The sequence below is a fragment of the Salminus brasiliensis genome, chromosome 9 (assembly GCF_030463535.1).
Source record: "Salminus brasiliensis chromosome 9, fSalBra1.hap2, whole genome shotgun sequence".
Lineage (NCBI taxonomy): Eukaryota > Metazoa > Chordata > Actinopteri > Characiformes > Bryconidae > Salminus > Salminus brasiliensis.
In genome coordinates, this window is record NC_132886.1 from 10559369 (window position 1) to 10581320 (window position 21952).

At 36.2% G+C, this 21952-nt stretch overlaps 8 non-coding genes across 8 annotated transcripts; all 8 read right to left on the reverse strand.

The window, feature by feature from the left end:
• Positions 1-429: 429 nt before the first annotated feature.
• LOC140563239 (small nucleolar RNA U3) lies at positions 430-643 on the reverse strand. Its single transcript, XR_011980458.1, has one exon. It is a non-coding gene; the product is annotated as a small nucleolar RNA U3 (small nucleolar RNA).
• A 2583-nt stretch (positions 644-3226) lies between these two features.
• On the reverse strand, positions 3227-3440 carry LOC140563178 (small nucleolar RNA U3). Its single transcript, XR_011980397.1, has one exon. It is a non-coding gene; the product is annotated as a small nucleolar RNA U3 (small nucleolar RNA).
• A 2587-nt stretch (positions 3441-6027) lies between these two features.
• Positions 6028-6241, reverse strand: LOC140563241 (small nucleolar RNA U3). Its single transcript, XR_011980460.1, has one exon. It is a non-coding gene; the product is annotated as a small nucleolar RNA U3 (small nucleolar RNA).
• A 2583-nt stretch (positions 6242-8824) lies between these two features.
• LOC140563243 (small nucleolar RNA U3) lies at positions 8825-9038 on the reverse strand. The gene has a single exon (XR_011980462.1). It is a non-coding gene; the product is annotated as a small nucleolar RNA U3 (small nucleolar RNA).
• A 2584-nt stretch (positions 9039-11622) lies between these two features.
• Positions 11623-11836, reverse strand: LOC140563249 (small nucleolar RNA U3). Its single transcript, XR_011980468.1, has one exon. It is a non-coding gene; the product is annotated as a small nucleolar RNA U3 (small nucleolar RNA).
• Positions 11837-14420: 2584 nt separating this feature from the next.
• Positions 14421-14634, reverse strand: LOC140563227 (small nucleolar RNA U3). The gene has a single exon (XR_011980446.1). It is a non-coding gene; the product is annotated as a small nucleolar RNA U3 (small nucleolar RNA).
• Positions 14635-17223: 2589 nt separating this feature from the next.
• Positions 17224-17437, reverse strand: LOC140563247 (small nucleolar RNA U3). The gene has a single exon (XR_011980466.1). It is a non-coding gene; the product is annotated as a small nucleolar RNA U3 (small nucleolar RNA).
• Positions 17438-20023: 2586 nt separating this feature from the next.
• LOC140563180 (small nucleolar RNA U3) lies at positions 20024-20237 on the reverse strand. Its single transcript, XR_011980399.1, has one exon. It is a non-coding gene; the product is annotated as a small nucleolar RNA U3 (small nucleolar RNA).
• Positions 20238-21952: the final 1715 nt, after the last annotated feature.

The following is a 21952-nucleotide window of genomic DNA, read 5'->3' on the forward strand; positions in this document are numbered from 1 at the left end:
GCCCCAGAACATAACAGAGCCTCCTCCATGTTTCATGCACGTTGCTCTTAAGAGAGAGAGGAAAGACAACACATTGAACTGATATTGAAATCAAACATGAGCGTCGTTTCAACATTGACTCGACGTCCACAGGTTTTCGGGATGTTTGTGGGATGAGATCACATGGAAACCACTTAAATTCAGAGCAATATTTGTCCCATTTTGCTTGAATGTTTCAAACTTAAGGACTTTTGTAATATATTGCTTTTAAGTAACTCAGCAGTAAGCAGCCTTGTAAACTCATTTAAACATCTATAAACAAAGACAATAAATCAGACCATTATCAGATATAGATGTATTACTTGCTTAGAACATGAGAAAGACAAACCAAAATGACTTAAAAAAAAGCAAGTTTCATCTTCTTTTAGTTTACCAGAAATTATAATGGTAACCACTCTGAACATGCACTCTTCCTCCCATATTCTATAAAGAGCAGAGAACGGTCATCAATGATAAAGGCTTTTGATGAATATCACAAGCCGATACCCGATTCGCGCTCAGAAGGGTGCATCGCTACTCGTCATCGTGGTTAGGGAGACGTAACACTTTCTAATCACACTTCCAAGTTAGGAACTATAGAAATGATCCCTGAAAGTATAGTCTTGACTTCTCTCGGCGCTCGCTGCTCCACTACCTTAAATAACGCCAACGCACGGAGACGGTGGACTGAGCGATTATACGTTGAGACACGCGTAGAGAAAGTTGAAGCAGTAAAAACGCCCCAGGAACGCGTAAAGATCAAAATTATCATAGACTGGAAAATTAAAAGCTACCGATTATAAATTGATATTATATTTAAATGCGACCAGAAGAAAAATCTTGTGGGTCAGCATTTCATAGACGTTATTCTGTATATAAACGTGTTTTGCTTCATTATCCTTCTCTTTATAAAACTAATTTGCAATAAAAAGAGAAAAAACGTTTTTTACATATTTAAATGTTGTCACATCCCAGAATACTTTGCGCTGATAACCAAATGTCCCGTTTTTAAACGGTTTCAGTTTAAGGAGAGTTTCAGTACAAATTCAGCACTGGGTAGAATATCACATGCTGTCTCCTGTGTGTTTATTTCTGGATGTGTGAAAAATATACGAATGCTTTATTTTCATGTTGACGTGGTAAAATCAGAAACCTGAAAGTCGTCTCTTAAAACAGTCCCCGGGAAATCAGTCGCATGTTTCTAGTTCCGCAATGCTAAACTCTTCACCAGTGCGTCTGTTAAACAGCATCGTTAGATTTGCTTCGTTTGTAAAGCTCATGTCATGTTTAATGGTTTTAGTGCCAGCTGTGTAGAAAGGAGAATGATTATTTTACAGGGAAAGCGACACGAGGTTGTCTGTTGACTTCTAAACGAATTTGTTTCACAGCTTGTTCGTCTCTTCTGGACCAGTGTGAGAAAGAGCAACAGAAAGATGATGCTTTCTTTTTTTCGTGGTCATTTAGTCAACCAGTCTGATTTCCTCAACCTAAACTAACTTCTACACGGTTTTATTGTTTCAATGAATCGCCTCAACTCATCCATTCATAAGTATATTTTTTGTAAATTTGTCTTTAAATCATCTTTATATACCACTATTGTTGTGTCTACTGTTGTTAAAATTAATGTGGTAATTTTAATTATTGTTATTCTTGTGGTTATTGTCACTGTTGTAATTCTTTGGCACAATTGTACTCATTACAGTCACACTAAGGAAGCCACACTGAATCTGACAGAATGAGACAGAGGGATATATATTGTTTGATTTTTAGGCAAAATCAACCTTTTTATTTATAAGTATAATTTTGTAAATTGTAAATGTTTAGGATGGTTCAGACCAGTTATGCAACTTTATCTAAGTTTATTTTAGTTTTGAAACAAAAGAAAGCAAAGGTTGGCAATTTCAGAAACCCCTAAACATAACTCTACTAAACTACCAATAACATGAACCTATTAGGTGATACGAAATAAAAACTACCATTTATAAATTAATATTATGTCTTAATGTGAAGAAATGTATAATATTTTGGGTGAGAATGACATATTTTGCATTTTACTTTACAGTGACTATATAAACATTCCTTGCACCTTTAGACTGCCCAGTGAGTACTGAACTGATATTGAAATTATACACACGTGGACAAAATTGTTGGTACCCCTTGGTTAATGAAATAAAAACTCACCATGGTCACAGAAATAACTTAAATCTGACAAAAGTAATAATAAATAGAAATTCTATGAAAATGAACAAATGAAAATCTGTCATTGCTTTTCAACCATGCTTCATCAGAATTATAAAAAAAATAATAAACTCATAAAACAGGTCTGGATAAAAAAAATTGATGGTACCTTTAACTAAATATTTTGTTGCACAACCTTTTGAGGTAGTCACTGCAATCAAACGATTCCTGTAACTGTCAATGAGACTTCTGCACCACTCAGCAGGTATTTTGGCCCACTCCTCATGAGCAAACTGCTCCAGTTGTGTCAGGTTTGAAGGGTGTCTTTTCCAGATGGCATGTTTCAGCTCCTTCCAAAGATGCCCAATAGGATTTAGGTCAGGGCTCATAGAAGGCCATTTCATGTTTTCCTTTCAGCCATTCTTGTGTTTTTAGCTGTTCGTTTTGGGTCATTATCCCGTTGCAAGACCCATGCCCTGCGACTGAGAGTAAGCCTTCTGACACTGGGCAGCACATTTCTCTCTAGAATCCCTTGATAGTCTTGAGATTTCATTGTACCCTGCACAGATTCAAGACACCCTGTGCCAGATGCAGCAAAGCAGCCCCAGAACATAACAGAGCCTCCTCCATGTTTCATGCACGTTGCTCTTAAGAGAGAGAGGAAAGACAACACATTGAACTGATATTGAAATCAAACATGAGCGTCGTTTCAACATTGACTCGACGTCCACAGGTTTTCGGGATGTTTGTGGGATGAGATCACATGGAAACCACTTAAATTCAGAGCAATATTTGTCCCATTTTGCTTGAATTTTTCAAACTCAAGGACTTTTGTAATATATTGCTTTTAAGTAACTCAGCAGTAAACAGCCTTGTAAACTCATTTAAACATCTATAAACAAAGACAATAAATCAGACCATCATCAGATATAGATGTATAACTTGCTTAGAACATGAAAAAGACAAACCAAAATGACTTAAAAAAAAGCAAGTTTCATCTTCTTTTAGTTCACCAGTAATTATAAGACTAACCACTCTGAACATGCACTCTTCCTCCCATACTCTATAAAGAGCAGAGAACGGTCATCAATGATAAAGGCCTTTGATGAATATCACAAGCCGATACCCGATTCGCGCTCAGAAGAGTGCATCGCTACTCGTCATCGTGGTTAGGGAGACGTAACACTTTCTAATCACACTTCCAAGTTAGGAACTATAGAAATGATCCCTGAAAGTATAGTCTTAACTTCTCTCGGCGCTCGCTGCTCCACTACCTTAAATAACGCCAACGCACGGAGACGGTGGACTGAGCGATTATACGTTGAGACACGCGTAGAGAAAGTTGAAGCAGTAAAAACGCCCCAGGCACGCGTAAAGATCAAAAATATCATAGACTGGAAAATTAAAAGCTACCGATTATAAATTGATATTATATTTAAATGCGACCAGAAGAAAAATCTTGTGGGTCAGCATTTCATAGACGTTATTCTGTATATAAACGTGTTTTGCTTCATTATCCTTCTCTTTATAAAACTAATTTGCAATAAAAAGAGAAAAAACGTTTTTTACATATTTAAATGTTGTCACATCCCAGAATACTTTGCGCTGATAACCAAATGTCCCGTTTTTAAACGGTTTCAGTTTAAGGAGAGTTTCAGTACAAATTCAGCACTGGGTAGAATATCACATGCTGTCTCCTGTGTGTTTATTTCTGGATGTGTGAAAAATATACGAATGCTTTATTTTCATGTTGACGTGGTAAAATCAGAAACCTGAAAGCCGTCTCTTAAAACAGTCCCCGGGAAATCAGTCGCATGTTTCTAGTTCCGCCATGCTAAACTCTTCACCAGTGCGTCTGTTAAACAGCATCGTTAGATTTGCTTCGTTTGTAAAGCTCATGTCATGTTTAATGGTTTTAGTGCCAGCTGTGTAGAAAGGAGAATGATTATTTCTACAGGGAAAGCGACACGAGGTTGTCTGTTGACTTCTAAACGAATTTGTTTCACAGCTTGTTCGTCTCTTCTGGGCCAGTGTGAGAAAGAGCAACAGAAAGAAGATGATGCTTTCTTTTTTTCGTGGTCATTTAGTCAACCAGTCTGATTTCCTCAACCTAAACTAACTTCTACACGGTTTTATTGTTTCAATGAATCGCCTCAACTCATCCATTCATAAGTATATTTTTTGTAAATTTGTCTTTAAATCATCTTTATATACCACTATTGTTGTGTCTACTGTTGTTAAAATTAATGTGGTAATTTTAATTATTGTTATTCTTGTGGTTATTGTCACTGTTGTAATTCTTTGGCACAATTGTACTCATTACAGTCACACTAAGGAAGCCACACTGAATCTGACAGAATGAGACAGAGGGATATATATTGTTTGATTTTTAGGCAAAATCAACCTTTTTATTTATAAGTATAATTTTGTAAATTGTAAATGTTTAGGATGGTTCAGACCAGTTATGCAACTTTATCTAAGTTTATTTTAGTTTTGAAACAAAAGAAAGCAAAGGTTGGCAATTTCAGAAACCCCTAAACATAACTCTACTAAACTACCAATAACATGAACCTATTAGGTGATACGAAATAAAAACTACCATTTATAAATTAATATTATGTCTTAATGTGAAGAAATGTATAATATTTTGGGCGAGAATGACATATTTTGCATTTTACTTTACAGTGACTATATAAACATTCCTTGCACCTTTAGACTGCCCAGTGAGTACTGAACTGATATTGAAATTATACACACGTGGACAAAATTGTTGGTACCCCTTGGTTAATGAAATAAAAACTCACCATGGTCACAGAAATAACTTAAATCTGACAAAAGTAATAATAAATAGAAATTCTATGAAAATGAACAAATGAAAATCTGACATTGCTTTTCAACCATGCTTCATCAGAATTATAAAAAAAATAATAAACTCATAAAACAGGTCTGGATAAAAAAAATTGATGGTACCCTTAACTAAATATTTTGTTGCACAACCTTTTGAGGTAGTCACTGCAATCAAACGATTCCTGTAACTGTCAATGAGACTTCTGCACCACTCAGCAGGTATTTTGGCCCACTCCTCATGAGCAAACTGCTCCAGTTGTGTCAGGTTTGAAGGGTGTCTTTTCCAGATGGCATGTTTCAGCTCCTTCCAAAGATGCTCAATAGGATTTAGGTCAGGGCTCATAGAAGGCCATTTCATGTTTTCCTTTCAGCCATTCTTGTGTTTTTAGCTGTTCGTTTTGGGTCATTATCCCGTTGCAAGACCCATGCCCTGCGACTGAGAGTAAGCCTTCTGACACTGGGCAGCACATTTCTCTCTAGAATCCCTTGATAGTCTTGAGATTTCATTGTACCCTGCACAGATTCAAGACACCCTGTGCCAGATGCAGCAAAGCAGCCCCAGAACATAACAGAGCCTCCTCCATGTTTCATGCACGTTGCTCTTAAGAGAGAGAGGAAAGACAACACATTGAACTGATATTGAAATCAAACATGAGCGTCGTTTCAACATTGACTCGACGTCCACAGGTTTTCGGGATGTTTGTGGGATGAGATCACATGGAAACCACTTAAATTCAGAGCAATATTTGTCCCATTTTGCTTGAATGTTTCAAACTTAAGGACTTTTGTAATATATTGCTTTTAAGTAACTCAGCAGTAAGCAGCCTTGTAAACTCATTTAAACATCTATAAACAAAGACAATAAATCAGACCATTATCAGATATAGATGTATTACTTGCTTAGAACATGAGAAAGACAAACCAAAATGACTTAAAAAAAAGCAAGTTTCATCTTCTTTTAGTTTACCAGAAATTATAATGGTAACCACTCTGAACATGCACTCTTCCTCCCATATTCTATAAAGAGCAGAGAACGGTCATCAATGATAAAGGCTTTTGATGAATATCACAAGCCGATACCCGATTCGCGCTCAGAAGGGTGCATCGCTACTCGTCATCGTGGTTAGGGAGACGTAACACTTTCTAATCACACTTCCAAGTTAGGAACTATAGAAATGATCCCTGAAAGTATAGTCTTGACTTCTCTCGGCGCTCGCTGCTCCACTACCTTAAATAACGCCAACGCACGGAGACGGTGGACTGAGCGATTATACGTTGAGACACGCGTAGAGAAAGTTGAAGCAGTAAAAACGCCCCAGGAACGCGTAAAGATCAAAATTATCATAGACTGGAAAATTAAAAGCTACCGATTATAAATTGATATTATATTTAAATGCGACCAGAAGAAAAATCTTGTGGGTCAGCATTTCATAGACGTTATTCTGTATATAAACGTGTTTTGCTTCATTATCCTTCTCTTTATAAAACTAATTTGCAATAAAAAGAGAAAAAACGTTTTTTACATATTTAAATGTTGTCACATCCCAGAATACTTTGCGCTGATAACCAAATGTCCCGTTTTTAAACGGTTTCAGTTTAAGGAGAGTTTCAGTACAAATTCAGCACTGGGTAGAATATCACATGCTGTCTCCTGTGTGTTTATTTCTGGATGTGTGAAAAATATACGAATGCTTTATTTTCATGTTGACGTGGTAAAATCAGAAACCTGAAAGTCGTCTCTTAAAACAGTCCCCGGGAAATCAGTCGCATGTTTCTAGTTCCGCAATGCTAAACTCTTCACCAGTGCGTCTGTTAAACAGCATCGTTAGATTTGCTTCGTTTGTAAAGCTCATGTCATGTTTAATGGTTTTAGTGCCAGCTGTGTAGAAAGGAGAATGATTATTTTACAGGGAAAGCGACACGAGGTTGTCTGTTGACTTCTAAACGAATTTGTTTCACAGCTTGTTCGTCTCTTCTGGACCAGTGTGAGAAAGAGCAACAGAAAGATGATGCTTTCTTTTTTTCGTGGTCATTTAGTCAACCAGTCTGATTTCCTCAACCTAAACTAACTTCTACACGGTTTTATTGTTTCAATGAATCGCCTCAACTCATCCATTCATAAGTATATTTTTTGTAAATTTGTCTTTAAATCATCTTTATATACCACTATTGTTGTGTCTACTGTTGTTAAAATTAATGTGGTAATTTTAATTATTGTTATTCTTGTGGTTATTGTCACTGTTGTAATTCTTTGGCACAATTGTACTCATTACAGTCACACTAAGGAAGCCACACTGAATCTGACAGAATGAGACAGAGGGATATATATTGTTTGATTTTTAGGCAAAATCAACCTTTTTATTTATAAGTATAATTTTGTAAATTGTAAATGTTTAGGATGGTTCAGACCAGTTATGCAACTTTATCTAAGTTTATTTTAGTTTTGAAACAAAAGAAAGCAAAGGTTGGCAATTTCAGAAACCCCTAAACATAACTCTACTAAACTACCAATAACATGAACCTATTAGGTGATACGAAATAAAAACTACCATTTATAAATTAATATTATGTCTTAATGTGAAGAAATGTATAATATTTTGGGTGAGAATGACATATTTTGCATTTTACTTTACAGTGACTATATAAACATTCCTTGCACCTTTAGACTGCCCAGTGAGTACTGAACTGATATTGAAATTATACACACGTGGACAAAATTGTTGGTACCCCTTGGTTAATGAAATAAAAACTCACCATGGTCACAGAAATAACTTAAATCTGACAAAAGTAATAATAAATAGAAATTCTATGAAAATGAACAAATGAAAATCTGACATTGCTTTTCAACCATGCTTCATCAGAATTATAAAAAAAATAATAAACTCATAAAACAGGTCTGGATAAAAAAAATTGATGGTACCCTTAACTAAATATTTTGTTGCACAACCTTTTGAGGTAGTCACTGCAATCAAACGATTCCTGTAACTGTCAATGAGACTTCTGCACCACTCAGCAGGTATTTTGGCCCACTCCTCATGAGCAAACTGCTCCAGTTGTGTCAGGTTTGAAGGGTGTCTTTTCCAGATGGCATGTTTCAGCTCCTTCCAAAGATGCTCAATAGGATTTAGGTCAGGGCTCATAGAAGGCCATTTCATGTTTTCCTTTCAGCCATTCTTGTGTTTTTAGCTGTTCGTTTTGGGTCATTATCCCGTTGCAAGACCCATGCCCTGCGACTGAGAGTAAGCCTTCTGACACTGGGCAGCACATTTCTCTCTAGAATCCCTTGATAGTCTTGAGATTTCATTGTACCCTGCACAGATTCAAGACACCCTGTGCCAGATGCAGCAAAGCAGCCCCAGAACATAACAGAGCCTCCTCCATGTTTCATGCACGTTGCTCTTAAGAGAGAGAGGAAAGACAACACATTGAACTGATATTGAAATCAAACATGAGCGTCGTTTCAACATTGACTCGACGTCCACAGGTTTTCGGGATGTTTGTGGGATGAGATCACATGGAAACCACTTAAATTCAGAGCAATATTTGTCCCATTTTGCTTGAATGTTTCAAACTTAAGGACTTTTGTAATATATTGCTTTTAAGTAACTCAGCAGTAAGCAGCCTTGTAAACTCATTTAAACATCTATAAACAAAGACAATAAATCAGACCATTATCAGATATAGATGTATTACTTGCTTAGAACATGAGAAAGACAAACCAAAATGACTTAAAAAAAAGCAAGTTTCATCTTCTTTTAGTTTACCAGAAATTATAATGGTAACCACTCTGAACATGCACTCTTCCTCCCATATTCTATAAAGAGCAGAGAACGGTCATCAATGATAAAGGCCTTTGATGAATATCACAAGCCGATACCCGATTCGCGCTCAGAAGGGTGCATCGCTACTCGTCATCGTGGTTAGGGAGACGTAACACTTTCTAATCACACTTCCAAGTTAGGAACTATAGAAATGATCCCTGAAAGTATAGTCTTAACTTCTCTCGGCGCTCGCTGCTCCACTACCTTAAATAACGCCAACGCACGGAGACGGTGGACTGAGCGATTATACGTTGAGACACGCGTAGAGAAAGTTGAAGCAGTAAAAACGCCCCAGGAACGCGTAAAGATCAAAATTATCATAGACTGGAAAATTAAAAGCTACCGATTATAAATTGATATTATATTTAAATGCGACCAGAAGAAAAATCTTGTGGGTCAGCATTTCATAGACGTTATTCTGTATATAAACGTGTTTTGCTTCATTATCCTTCTCTTTATAAAACTAATTTGCAATAAAAAGAGAAAAAACGTTTTTTACATATTTAAATGTTGTCACATCCCAGAATACTTTGCGCTGATAACCAAATGTCCCGTTTTTAAACGGTTTCAGTTTAAGGAGAGTTTCAGTACAAATTCAGCACTGGGTAGAATATCACATGCTGTCTCCTGTGTGTTTATTTCTGGATGTGTGAAAAATATACGAATGCTTTATTTTCATGTTGACGTGGTAAAATCAGAAACCTGAAAGTCGTCTCTTAAAACAGTCCCCGGGAAATCAGTCGCATGTTTCTAGTTCCGCAATGCTAAACTCTTCACCAGTGCGTCTGTTAAACAGCATCGTTAGATTTGCTTCGTTTGTAAAGCTCATGTCATGTTTAATGGTTTTAGTGCCAGCTGTGTAGAAAGGAGAATGATTATTTTACAGGGAAAGCGACACGAGGTTGTCTGTTGACTTCTAAACGAATTTGTTTCACAGCTTGTTCGTCTCTTCTGGACCAGTGTGAGAAAGAGCAACAGAAAGATGATGCTTTCTTTTTTTCGTGGTCATTTAGTCAACCAGTCTGATTTCCTCAACCTAAACTAACTTCTACACGGTTTTATTGTTTCAATGAATCGCCTCAACTCATCCATTCATAAGTATATTTTTTGTAAATTTGTCTTTAAATCATCTTTATATACCACTATTGTTGTGTCTACTGTTGTTAAAATTAATGTGGTAATTTTAATTATTGTTATTCTTGTGGTTATTGTCACTGTTGTAATTCTTTGGCACAATTGTACTCATTACAGTCACACTAAGGAAGCCACACTGAATCTGACAGAATGAGACAGAGGGATATATATTGTTTGATTTTTAGGCAAAATCAACCTTTTTATTTATAAGTATAATTTTGTAAATTGTAAATGTTTAGGATGGTTCAGACCAGTTATGCAACTTTATCTAAGTTTATTTTAGTTTTGAAACAAAAGAAAGCAAAGGTTGGCAATTTCAGAAACCCCTAAACATAACTCTACTAAACTACCAATAACATGAACCTATTAGGTGATACGAAATAAAAACTACCATTTATAAATTAATATTATGTCTTAATGTGAAGAAATGTATAATATTTTGGGTGAGAATGACATATTTTGCATTTTACTTTACAGTGACTATATAAACATTCCTTGCACCTTTAGACTGCCCAGTGAGTACTGAACTGATATTGAAATTATACACACGTGGACAAAATTGTTGGTACCCCTTGGTTAATGAAATAAAAACTCACCATGGTCACAGAAATAACTTAAATCTGACAAAAGTAATAATAAATAGAAATTCTATGAAAATGAACAAATGAAAATCTGACATTGCTTTTCAACCATGCTTCATCAGAATTATAAAAAAAATAATAAACTCATAAAACAGGTCTGGATAAAAAAAATTGATGGTACCTTTAACTAAATATTTTGTTGCACAACCTTTTGAGGTAGTCACTGCAATCAAACGATTCCTGTAACTGTCAATGAGACTTCTGCACCACTCAGCAGGTATTTTGGCCCACTCCTCATGAGCAAACTGCTCCAGTTGTGTCAGGTTTGAAGGGTGTCTTTTCCAGATGGCATGTTTCAGCTCCTTCCAAAGATGCCCAATAGGATTTAGGTCAGGGCTCATAGAAGGCCATTTCATGTTTTCCTTTCAGCCATTCTTGTGTTTTTAGCTGTTCGTTTTGGGTCATTATCCCGTTGCAAGACCCATGCCCTGCGACTGAGAGTAAGCCTTCTGACACTGGGCAGCACATTTCTCTCTAGAATCCCTTGATAGTCTTGAGATTTCATTGTACCCTGCACAGATTCAAGACACCCTGTGCCAGATGCAGCAAAGCAGCCCCAGAACATAACAGAGCCTCCTCCATGTTTCATGCACGTTGCTCTTAAGAGAGAGAGGAAAGACAACACATTGAACTGATATTGAAATCAAACATGAGCGTCGTTTCAACATTGACTCGACGTCCACAGGTTTTCGTGGATGTTTGTGGGATGAGATCACATGGAAACCACTTAAATTCAGAGCAATATTTGTCCCATTTTGCTTGAATGTTTCAAACTTAAGGACTTTTGTAATATATTGCTTTTAAGTAACTCAGCAGTAAGCAGCCTTGTAAACTCATTTAAACATCTATAAACAAAGACAATAAATCAGACCATTATCAGATATAGATGTATTACTTGCTTAGAACATGAGAAAGACAAACCAAAATGACTTAAAAAAAAGCAAGTTTCATCTTCTTTTAGTTTACCAGAAATTATAATGGTAACCACTCTGAACATGCACTCTTCCTCCCATATTCTATAAAGAGCAGAGAACGGTCATCAATGATAAAGGCTTTTGATGAATATCACAAGCCGATACCCGATTCGCGCTCAGAAGGGTGCATCGCTACTCGTCATCGTGGTTAGGGAGACGTAACACTTTCTAATCACACTTCCAAGTTAGGAACTATAGAAATGATCCCTGACAGTATAGTCTTGACTTCTCTCGGCGCTCGCTGCTCCACTACCTTAAATAACGCCAACGCACGGAGACGGTGGACTGAGCGATTATACGTTGAGACACGCGTAGAGAAAGTTGAAGCAGTAAAAACGCCCCAGGAACGCGTAAAGATCAAAATTATCATAGACTGGAAAATTAAAAGCTACCGATTATAAATTGATATTATATTTAAATGCGACCAGAAGAAAAATCTTGTGGGTCAGCATTTCATAGACGTTATTCTGTATATAAACGTGTTTTGCTTCATTATCCTTCTCTTTATAAAACTAATTTGCAATAAAAAGAGAAAAAACGTTTTTTACATATTTAAATGTTGTCACATCCCAGAATACTTTGCGCTGATAACCAAATGTCCCGTTTTTAAACGGTTTCAGTTTAAGGAGAGTTTCAGTACAAATTCAGCACTGGGTAGAATATCACATGCTGTCTCCTGTGTGTTTATTTCTGGATGTGTGAAAAATATACGAATGCTTTATTTTCATGTTGACGTGGTAAAATCAGAAACCTGAAAGTCGTCTCTTAAAACAGTCCCCGGGAAATCAGTCGCATGTTTCTAGTTCCGCAATGCTAAACTCTTCACCAGTGCGTCTGTTAAACAGCATCGTTAGATTTGCTTCGTTTGTAAAGCTCATGTCATGTTTAATGGTTTTAGTGCCAGCTGTGTAGAAAGGAGAATGATTATTTTACAGGGAAAGCGACACGAGGTTGTCTGTTGACTTCTAAACGAATTTGTTTCACAGCTTGTTCGTCTCTTCTGGACCAGTGTGAGAAAGAGCAACAGAAAGATGATGCTTTCTTTTTTTCGTGGTCATTTAGTCAACCAGTCTGATTTCCTCAACCTAAACTAACTTCTACACGGTTTTATTGTTTCAATGAATCGCCTCAACTCATCCATTCATAAGTATATTTTTTGTAAATTTGTCTTTAAATCATCTTTATATACCACTATTGTTGTGTCTACTGTTGTTAAAATTAATGTGGTAATTTTAATTATTGTTATTCTTGTGGTTATTGTCACTGTTGTAATTCTTTGGCACAATTGTACTCATTACAGTCACACTAAGGAAGCCACACTGAATCTGACAGAATGAGACAGAGGGATATATATTGTTTGATTTTTAGGCAAAATCAACCTTTTTATTTATAAGTATAATTTTGTAAATTGTAAATGTTTAGGATGGTTCAGACCAGTTATGCAACTTTATCTAAGTTTATTTTAGTTTTGAAACAAAAGAAAGCAAAGGTTGGCAATTTCAGAAACCCCTAAACATAACTCTACTAAACTACCAATAACATGAACCTATTAGGTGATACGAAATAAAAACTACCATTTATAAATTAATATTATGTCTTAATGTGAAGAAATGTATAATATTTTGGGTGAGAATGACATATTTTGCATTTTACTTTACAGTGACTATATAAACATTCCTTGCACCTTTAGACTGCCCAGTGAGTACTGAACTGATATTGAAATTATACACACGTGGACAAAATTGTTGGTACCCCTTGGTTAATGAAATAAAAACTCACCATGGTCACAGAAATAACTTAAATCTGACAAAAGTAATAATAAATAGAAATTCTATGAAAATGAACAAATGAAAATCTGTCATTGCTTTTCAACCATGCTTCATCAGAATTATAAAAAAAATAATAAACTCATAAAACAGGTCTGGATAAAAAAAATTGATGGTACCTTTAACTAAATATTTTGTTGCACAACCTTTTGAGGTAGTCACTGCAATCAAACGATTCCTGTAACTGTCAATGAGACTTCTGCACCACTCAGCAGGTATTTTGGCCCACTCCTCATGAGCAAACTGCTCCAGTTGTGTCAGGTTTGAAGGGTGTCTTTTCCAGATGGCATGTTTCAGCTCCTTCCAAAGATGCCCAATAGGATTTAGGTCAGGGCTCATAGAAGGCCATTTCATGTTTTCCTTTCAGCCATTCTTGTGTTTTTAGCTGTTCGTTTTGGGTCATTATCCCATTGCAAGACCCATGCCCTGCGACTGAGAGTAAGCCTTCTGACACTGGGCAGCACATTTCTCTCTAGAATCCCTTGATAGTCTTGAGATTTCATTGTACCCTGCACAGATTCAAGACACCCTGTGCCAGATGCAGCAAAGCAGCCCCAGAACATAACAGAGCCTCCTCCATGTTTCATGCACGTTGCTCTTAAGAGAGAGAGGAAAGACAACACATTGAACTGATATTGAAATCAAACATGAGCGTCGTTTCAACATTGACTCGACGTCCACAGGTTTTCGGGATGTTTGTGGGATGAGATCACATGGAAACCACTTAAATTCAGAGCAATATTTGTCCCATTTTGCTTGAATTTTTCAAACTTAAGGACTTTTGTAATATATTGCTTTTAAGTAACTCAGCAGTAAACAGCCTTGTAAACTCATTTAAACATCTATAAACAAAGACAATAAATCAGACCATCATCAGATATAGATGTATTACTTGCTTAGAACATGAATAAGTCAAACCAAAATGACTCAAAAAAAAAGCAAGTTTCATTTTCTTTTAGTTCACCAGAAATTATAATGCTAACCACTCTGAACATGCTCTCTTCCTCCCATACTCTATAAAGAGCAGAGAACGGTCATCAATGATAAAGGCCTTTGATGAAGATCACAAGCCGATACCCGATTCGCGCTCAGAAGAGTGCATCGCTACTCGTCATCGTGGTTAGGGAGACGTAACACTTTCTAATCACACTTCCAAGTTAGGAACTATAGAAATGATCCCTGAAAGTATAGTCTTAACTTCTCTCGGCGCTCGCTGCTCCACTACCTTAAATAACGCCAACGCACGGAGACGGTGGACTGAGCGATTATACGTTGAGACACGCGTAGAGAAAGTTGAAGCAGTAAAAACGCCCCAGGAACGCGTAAAGATCAAAAATATCATAGACTGGAAAATTAAAAGCTACCGATTATAAATTGATATTATATTTAAATGCGACCAGAAGAAAAATCTTGTGGGTCAGCATTTCATAGACGTTATTCTGTATATAAACGTGTTTTGCTTCATTATCCTTCTCTTTATAAAACTAATTTGCAATAAAAAGAGAAAAAACGTTTTTTACATATTTAAATGTTGTCACATCCCAGAATACTTTGCGCTGATAACCAAATGCCCCGTTTTTAAACGGTTTCAGTTTAAGGAGAGTTTCAGTACAAATTCAGCACTGGGTAGAATATCACATGCTGTCTCCTGTGTGTTTATTTCTGGATGTGTGAAAAATATACGAATGCTTTATTTTCATGTTGACGTGGTAAAATCAGAAACCTGAAAGCCGTCTCTTAAAACAGTCCCCGGGAAATCAGTCGCATGTTTCTAGTTCCGCCATGCTAAACTCTTCACCAGTGCGTCTGATATTAGACAGCACCGTTAGATTTGCTTCGTTTGTAAAGCTCATGTCATGTTTAATGGTTTTAGTGCCAGCTGTGTAGAAAGGAGAATGATTATTTTACAGGGAAAGCGACACGAGTTTGTCTGTTGACTTCTAAACGAATTTGTTTCACAGCTTGTTCGTCTCTTCTGGACCAGTGTGAGAAAGAGCAACAGAAAGAAGATGATGCTTTCTTTTTTTCGTGGTCATTTAGTCAACCAGTCTGATTTCCTCAACCTAAACTAACTTCTACATGGTTTTATTGTTTCAATGAATTGCCTCAACTCATCCATTCTTAAGTATATTTTTTGTAAATTTGTCTTTAAATCATCTTTATATACCACTATTGTTGTGTCTACTGTTGTTAAAATTAATGTGGTAATTTTAATTATTGTTATTCTTGTGGTTATTGTCACTGTTGTAATTCTTTGGCACAATTGTACTCATTACAGTCACACTAAGGAAGCCACACTGAATCTGACAGAATGAGACAGAGGGATATATATTGTTTGATTTTTAGGCAAAATCAACCTTTTTATTTATAAGTATAATTTTGTAAATTGTAAATGTTTAGGATGGTTCAGACCGGTTATGCAACTTTATCTAAGTTTATTTTAGTTTTGAAACAAAAGAAAGCAAAGGTTGGCAATTTCAGAAACCCCTAAACATAACTCTACTAAACTACCAATAACATGAACCTATTAGGTGATACGAAATAAAAACTACCATTTATAAATTAATATTATGTCTTAATGTGAAGAAATGTATAATATTTTGGGCGAGAATGACATATTTTGCATTTTACTTTACAGTGACTATATAAACATTCCTTGCACCTTTAGACTGCCCAGTGAGTACTGAACTGATATTGAAATTATACACACGTGGACAAAATTGTTGGTACCCCTTGGTTAATGAAATAAAAACTCACCATGGTCACAGAAATAACTTAAATCTGACAAAAGTAATAATAAATAGAAATTCTATGAAAATGAACAAATGAAAATCTGACATTGCTTTTCAACCATGCTTCATCAGAATTATAAAAAAAATAATAAACTCATAAAACAGGTCTGGATAAAAAAAATTGATGGTACCCTTAACTAAATATTTTGTTGCACAACCTTTTGAGGTAGTCACTGCAATCAAACGATTCCTGTAACTGTCAATGAGACTTCTGCACCACTCAGCAGGTATTTTGGCCCACTCCTCATGAGCAAACTGCTCCAGTTGTGTCAGGTTTGAAGGGTGTCTTTTCCAGATGGCATGTTTCAGCTCCTTCCAAAGATGCTCAATAGGATTTAGGTCAGGGCTCATAGAAGGCCATTTCATGTTTTCCTTTCAGCCATTCTTGTGTTTTTAGCTGTTCGTTTTGGGTCATTATCCCGTTGCAAGACCCATGCCCTGCGACTGAGAGTAAGCCTTCTGACACTGGGCAGCACATTTCTCTCTAGAATGCCTTGATAGTCTTGAGATTTCATTGTACCCTGCACAGATTCAAGACACCCTGTGCCAGATGCAGCAAAGCAGCCCCAGAACATAACAGAGCCTCCTCCATGTTTCATGCACGTTGCTCTTAAGAGAGAGAGGAAAGACAACACATTGAACTGATATTGAAATCAAACATGAGCGTCGTTTCAACATTGACTCGACGTCCACAGGTTTTCGGGATGTTTGTGGGATGAGATCACATAGAAACCACTTAAATTCAGAGCAATATTTGTCCCATTTTGCTTGAATTTTTCAAACTCAAGGACTTTTGTAATATATTGCTTTTAAGTAACTCAGCAGTAAACAGCCTTGTAAACTCATTTAAACATCTATAAACAAAGACAATAAATCAGACCATCATCAGATATAGATGTATTACTTGCTTAGAACATGAATAAGTCAAACCAAAATGACTCAAAAAAAAGCAAGGTTCATCTTCTTTTAGTTCACCAGAAATTATAATGCTAACCACTCTGAACATGCTCTCTTTCTCCCATACTCTATAAAGAGCAGAGAACGGTCATCAATGATAGAGGCCTTTGATGAAGATCACAAGCCGATACCCGATTCGCGCTCAGAAGAGCGCATCGCTACTCGTCATCGTGGTTAGGGAGACGTAACACTTTCTAATCACACTTCCAAGTTAGGAACTATAGAAATGATCCCTGAAAGTATAGTCTTAACTTCTCTCGGCGCTCGCTGCTCCACTACCTTAAATAACGCCAACGCACGGAGACGGTGGACTGAGCGATTATACGTTGAGACACGCGTAGAGAAAGTTGAAGCAGTAAAAACGCCCCAGGAACGCGTAAAGATCAAAAATATCATAGACTGGAAAATTAAAAGCTACCGATTATAAATTGATATTATATTTAAATGCGACCAGAAGAAAAATCTTGTGGGTCAGCATTTCATAGACGTTATTCTGTATATAAACGTGTTTTGCTTCATTATCCTTCTCTTTATAAAACTAATTTGCAATAAAAAGAGAAAAAACGGTTTTTACATATTTAAATGTTGTCACATCCCAGAATACTTTGCGCTGATAACCAAATGTCCCGTTTTTAAACGGTTTCAGTTTAAGGAGAGTTTCAGTACAAATTCAGCACTGGGTAGAATATCACATGCTGTCTCCTGTGTGTTTATTTCTGGATGTGTGAAAAATATACGAATGCTTTATTTTCATGTTGACGTGGTAAAATCAGAAACCTGAAAGCCGTCTCTTAAAACAGTCCCCGGGAAATCAGTCGCATGTTTCTAGTTCCGCAATGCTAAACTCTTCACCAGTGCGTCTGTTAAACAGCATCGTTAGATTTGCTTCGTTTGTAAAGCTCATGTCATGTTTAATGGTTTTAGTGCCAGCTGTGTAGAAAGGAGAATGATTATTTTACAGGGAAAGCGACACGAGGTTGTCTGTTGACTTCTAAACGAATTTGTTTCACAGCTTGTTCGTCTCTTCTGGGCCAGTGTGAGAAAGAGCAACAGAAAGAAGATGATGCTTTCTTTTTTTCGTGGTCATTTAGTCAACCAGTCTGATTTCCTCAACCTAAACTAACTTCTACACGGTTTTATTGTTTCAATGAATCGCCTCAACTCATCCATTCTTAAGTATATTTTTTGTAAATTTGTCTTTAAATCATCTTTATATACCACTATTGTTGTGTCTACTGTTGTTAAAATTAATGTGGTAATTTTAATTATTGTTATTCTTGTGGTTATTGTCACTGTTGTAATTCTTTGGCACAATTGTACTCATTACAGTCACACTAAGGAAGCCACACTGAATCTGACAGAATGAGACAGAGGGATATATATTGTTTGATTTTTAGGCAAAATCAACCTTTTTATTTATAAGTATAATTTTGTAAATTGTAAATGTTTAGGATGGTTCAGACCAGTTATGCAACTTTATCTAAGTTTATTTTAGTTTTGAAACAAAAGAAAGCAAAGGTTGGCAATTTCAGAAACCCCTAAACATAACTCTACTAAACTACCAATAACATGAACCTATTAGGTGATACGAAATAAAAACTACCATTTATAAATTAATATTATGTCTTAATGTGAAGAAATGTATAATATTTTGGGCGAGAATGACATATTTTGCATTTTACTTTACAGTGACTATATAAACATTCCTTGCACCTTTAGACTGCCCAGTGAGTACTGAACTGATATTGAAATTATACACACGTGGACAAAATTGTTGGTACCCCTTGGTTAATGAAATAAAAACTCACCATGGTCACAGAAATAACTTAAATCTGACAAAAGTAATAATAAATAGAAATTCTATGAAAATGAACAAATGAAAATCTGACATTGCTTTTCAACCATGCTTCATCAGAATTATAAAAAAAATAATAAACTCATAAAACAGGTCTGGATAAAAAAAATTGATGGTACCCTTAACTAAATATTTTGTTGCACAACCTTTTGAGGTAGTCACTGCAATCAAACGATTCCTGTAACTGTCAATGAGACTTCTGCACCACTCAGCAGGTATTTTGGCCCACTCCTCATGAGCAAACTGCTCCAGTTGTGTCAGGTTTGAAGGGTGTCTTTTCCAGATGGCATGTTTCAGCTCCTTCCAAAGATGCTCAATAGGATTTAGGTCAGGGCTCATAGAAGGCCATTTCATGTTTTCCTTTCAGCCATTCTTGTGTTTTTAGCTGTTCGTTTTGGGTCATTATCCCGTTGCAAGACCCATGCCCTGCGACTGAGAGTAAGCCTTCTGACACTGGGCAGCACATTTCTCTCTAGAATCCCTTGATAGTCTTGAGATTTCATTGTACCCTGCACAGATTCAAGACACCCTGTGCCAGATGCAGCAAAGCAGCCCCAGAACATAACAGAGCCTCCTCCATGTTTCATGCACGTTGCTCTTAAGAGAGAGAGGAAAGACAACACATTGAACTGATATTGAAATCAAACATGAGCGTCGTTTCAACATTGACTCGACGTCCACAGGTTTTCGGGATGTTTGTGGGATGAGATCACATAGAAACCACTTAAATTCAGAGCAATATTTGTCCCATTTTGCTTGAATTTTTCAAACTCAAGGACTTTTGTAATATATTGCTTTTAAGTAACTCAGCAGTAAACAGCCTTGTAAACTCATTTAAACATCTATAAACAAAGACAATAAATCAGACCATCATCAGATATAGATGTATTACTTGCTTAGAACATGAAAAAGACAAACCAAAATGACTTAAAAAAAAGCAAGTTTCATCTTCTTTTAGTTCACCAGTAATTATAAGACTAACCACTCTGAACATGCACTCTTCCTCCCATACTCTATAAAGAGCAGAGAACGGTCATCAATGATAAAGGCCTTTGATGAATATCACAAGCCGATACCCGATTCGCGCTCAGAAGAGTGCATCGCTACTCGTCATCGTGGTTAGGGAGACGTAACACTTTCTAATCACACTTCCAAGTTAGGAACTATAGAAATGATCCCTGAAAGTATAGTCTTGACTTCTCTCGGCGCTCGCTGCTCCACTACCTTAAATAACGCCAACGCACGGAGACGGTGGACTGAGCGATTATACGTTGAGACACGCGTAGAGAAAGTTGAAGCAGTAAAAACGCCCCAGGAACGCGTAAAGATCAAAAATATCATAGACTGGAAAATTAAAAGCTACCGATTATAAATTGATATTATATTTAAATGCGACCAGAAGAAAAATCTTGTGGGTCAGCATTTCATAGACGTTATTCTGTATATAAACGTGTTTTGCTTCATTATCCTTCTCTTTATAAAACTAATTTGCAATAAAAAGAGAAAAAACGGTTTTTACATATTTAAATGTTGTCACATCCCAGAATACTTTGCGCTGATAACCAAATGTCCCGTTTTTAAACGGTTTCAGTTTAAGGAGAGTTTCAGTACAAATTCAGCACTGGGTAGAATATCACATGCTGTCTCCTGTGTGTTTATTTCTGGATGTGTGAAAAATATACGAATGCTTTATTTTCATGTTGACGTGGTAAAATCAGAAACCTGAAAGCCGTCTATTAAAACAGTCCCCGGGAAATCAGTCGCATGTTTCTAGTTCCGCCATGCTAAACTCTTCACCAGTGCGTCTGATATTAGACAGCACCGTTAGATTTGCTTCGTTTGTAAAGCTCATGTCATGTTTAATGGTTTTAGTGCCAGCTGTGTAGAAAGGAGAATGATTATTTTACAGGGAAAGCGACACGAGGTTGTCTGTTGACGAATTTGTTTCACAGCTTGTTCGTCTCTTCTGGACCAGTGTGAGAAAGAGCAACAGAAAGAAGATGATGCTTTCTTTTTTTCGTGGTCATTTAGTCAACCAGTCTGATTTCCTCAACCTAAACTAACTTCTACACGGTTTTATTGTTTCAATGAATCGCCTCAACTCATCCATTCTTAAGTATATTTTTTGTAAATTTGTCTTTAAATCATCTTTATATACCACTATTGTTGTGTCTACTGTTGTTAAAATTAATGTCGTAATTTTAATTATTGTTATTCTTGTGGTTATTGTCACTGTTGTAATTCTTTGGCACAATTGTACTCATTACAGTCACACTAAGGAAGCCACACTGAATCTGACAGAATGAGACAGAGGGATATATATTGTTTGATTTTTAGGCAAAATCAACCTTTTTATTTATAAGTATAATTTTGTAAATTGTAAATGTTTAGGATGGTTCAGACCGGTTATGCAACTTTATCTAAGTTTATTTTAGTTTTGAAACAAAAGAAAGCAAAGGTTGGCAATTTCAGAAACCCCTAAACATAACTCTACTAAACTACCAATAACATGAACCTATTAGGTGATACGAAATAAAAACTACCATTTATAAATTAATATTATGTCTTAATGTGAAGAAATGTATAATATTTTGGGCGAGAATGACATATTTTGCATTTTACTTTACAGTGACTATATAAACATTCCTTGCACCTTTAGACTGCCCAGTGAGTACTGAACTGATATTGAAATTATACACACGTGGACAAAATTGTTGGTACCCCTTGGTTAATGAAATAAAAACTCACCATGGTCACAGAAATAACTTAAATCTGACAAAAGTAATAATAAATAGAAATTCTATGAAAATCTGACATTGCTTTTCAACCATGCTTCATCAGAATTATAAAAAAAAATAATAAACTCATAAAACAGGTCTGGATAAAAAAAATTGATGGTACCCTTAACT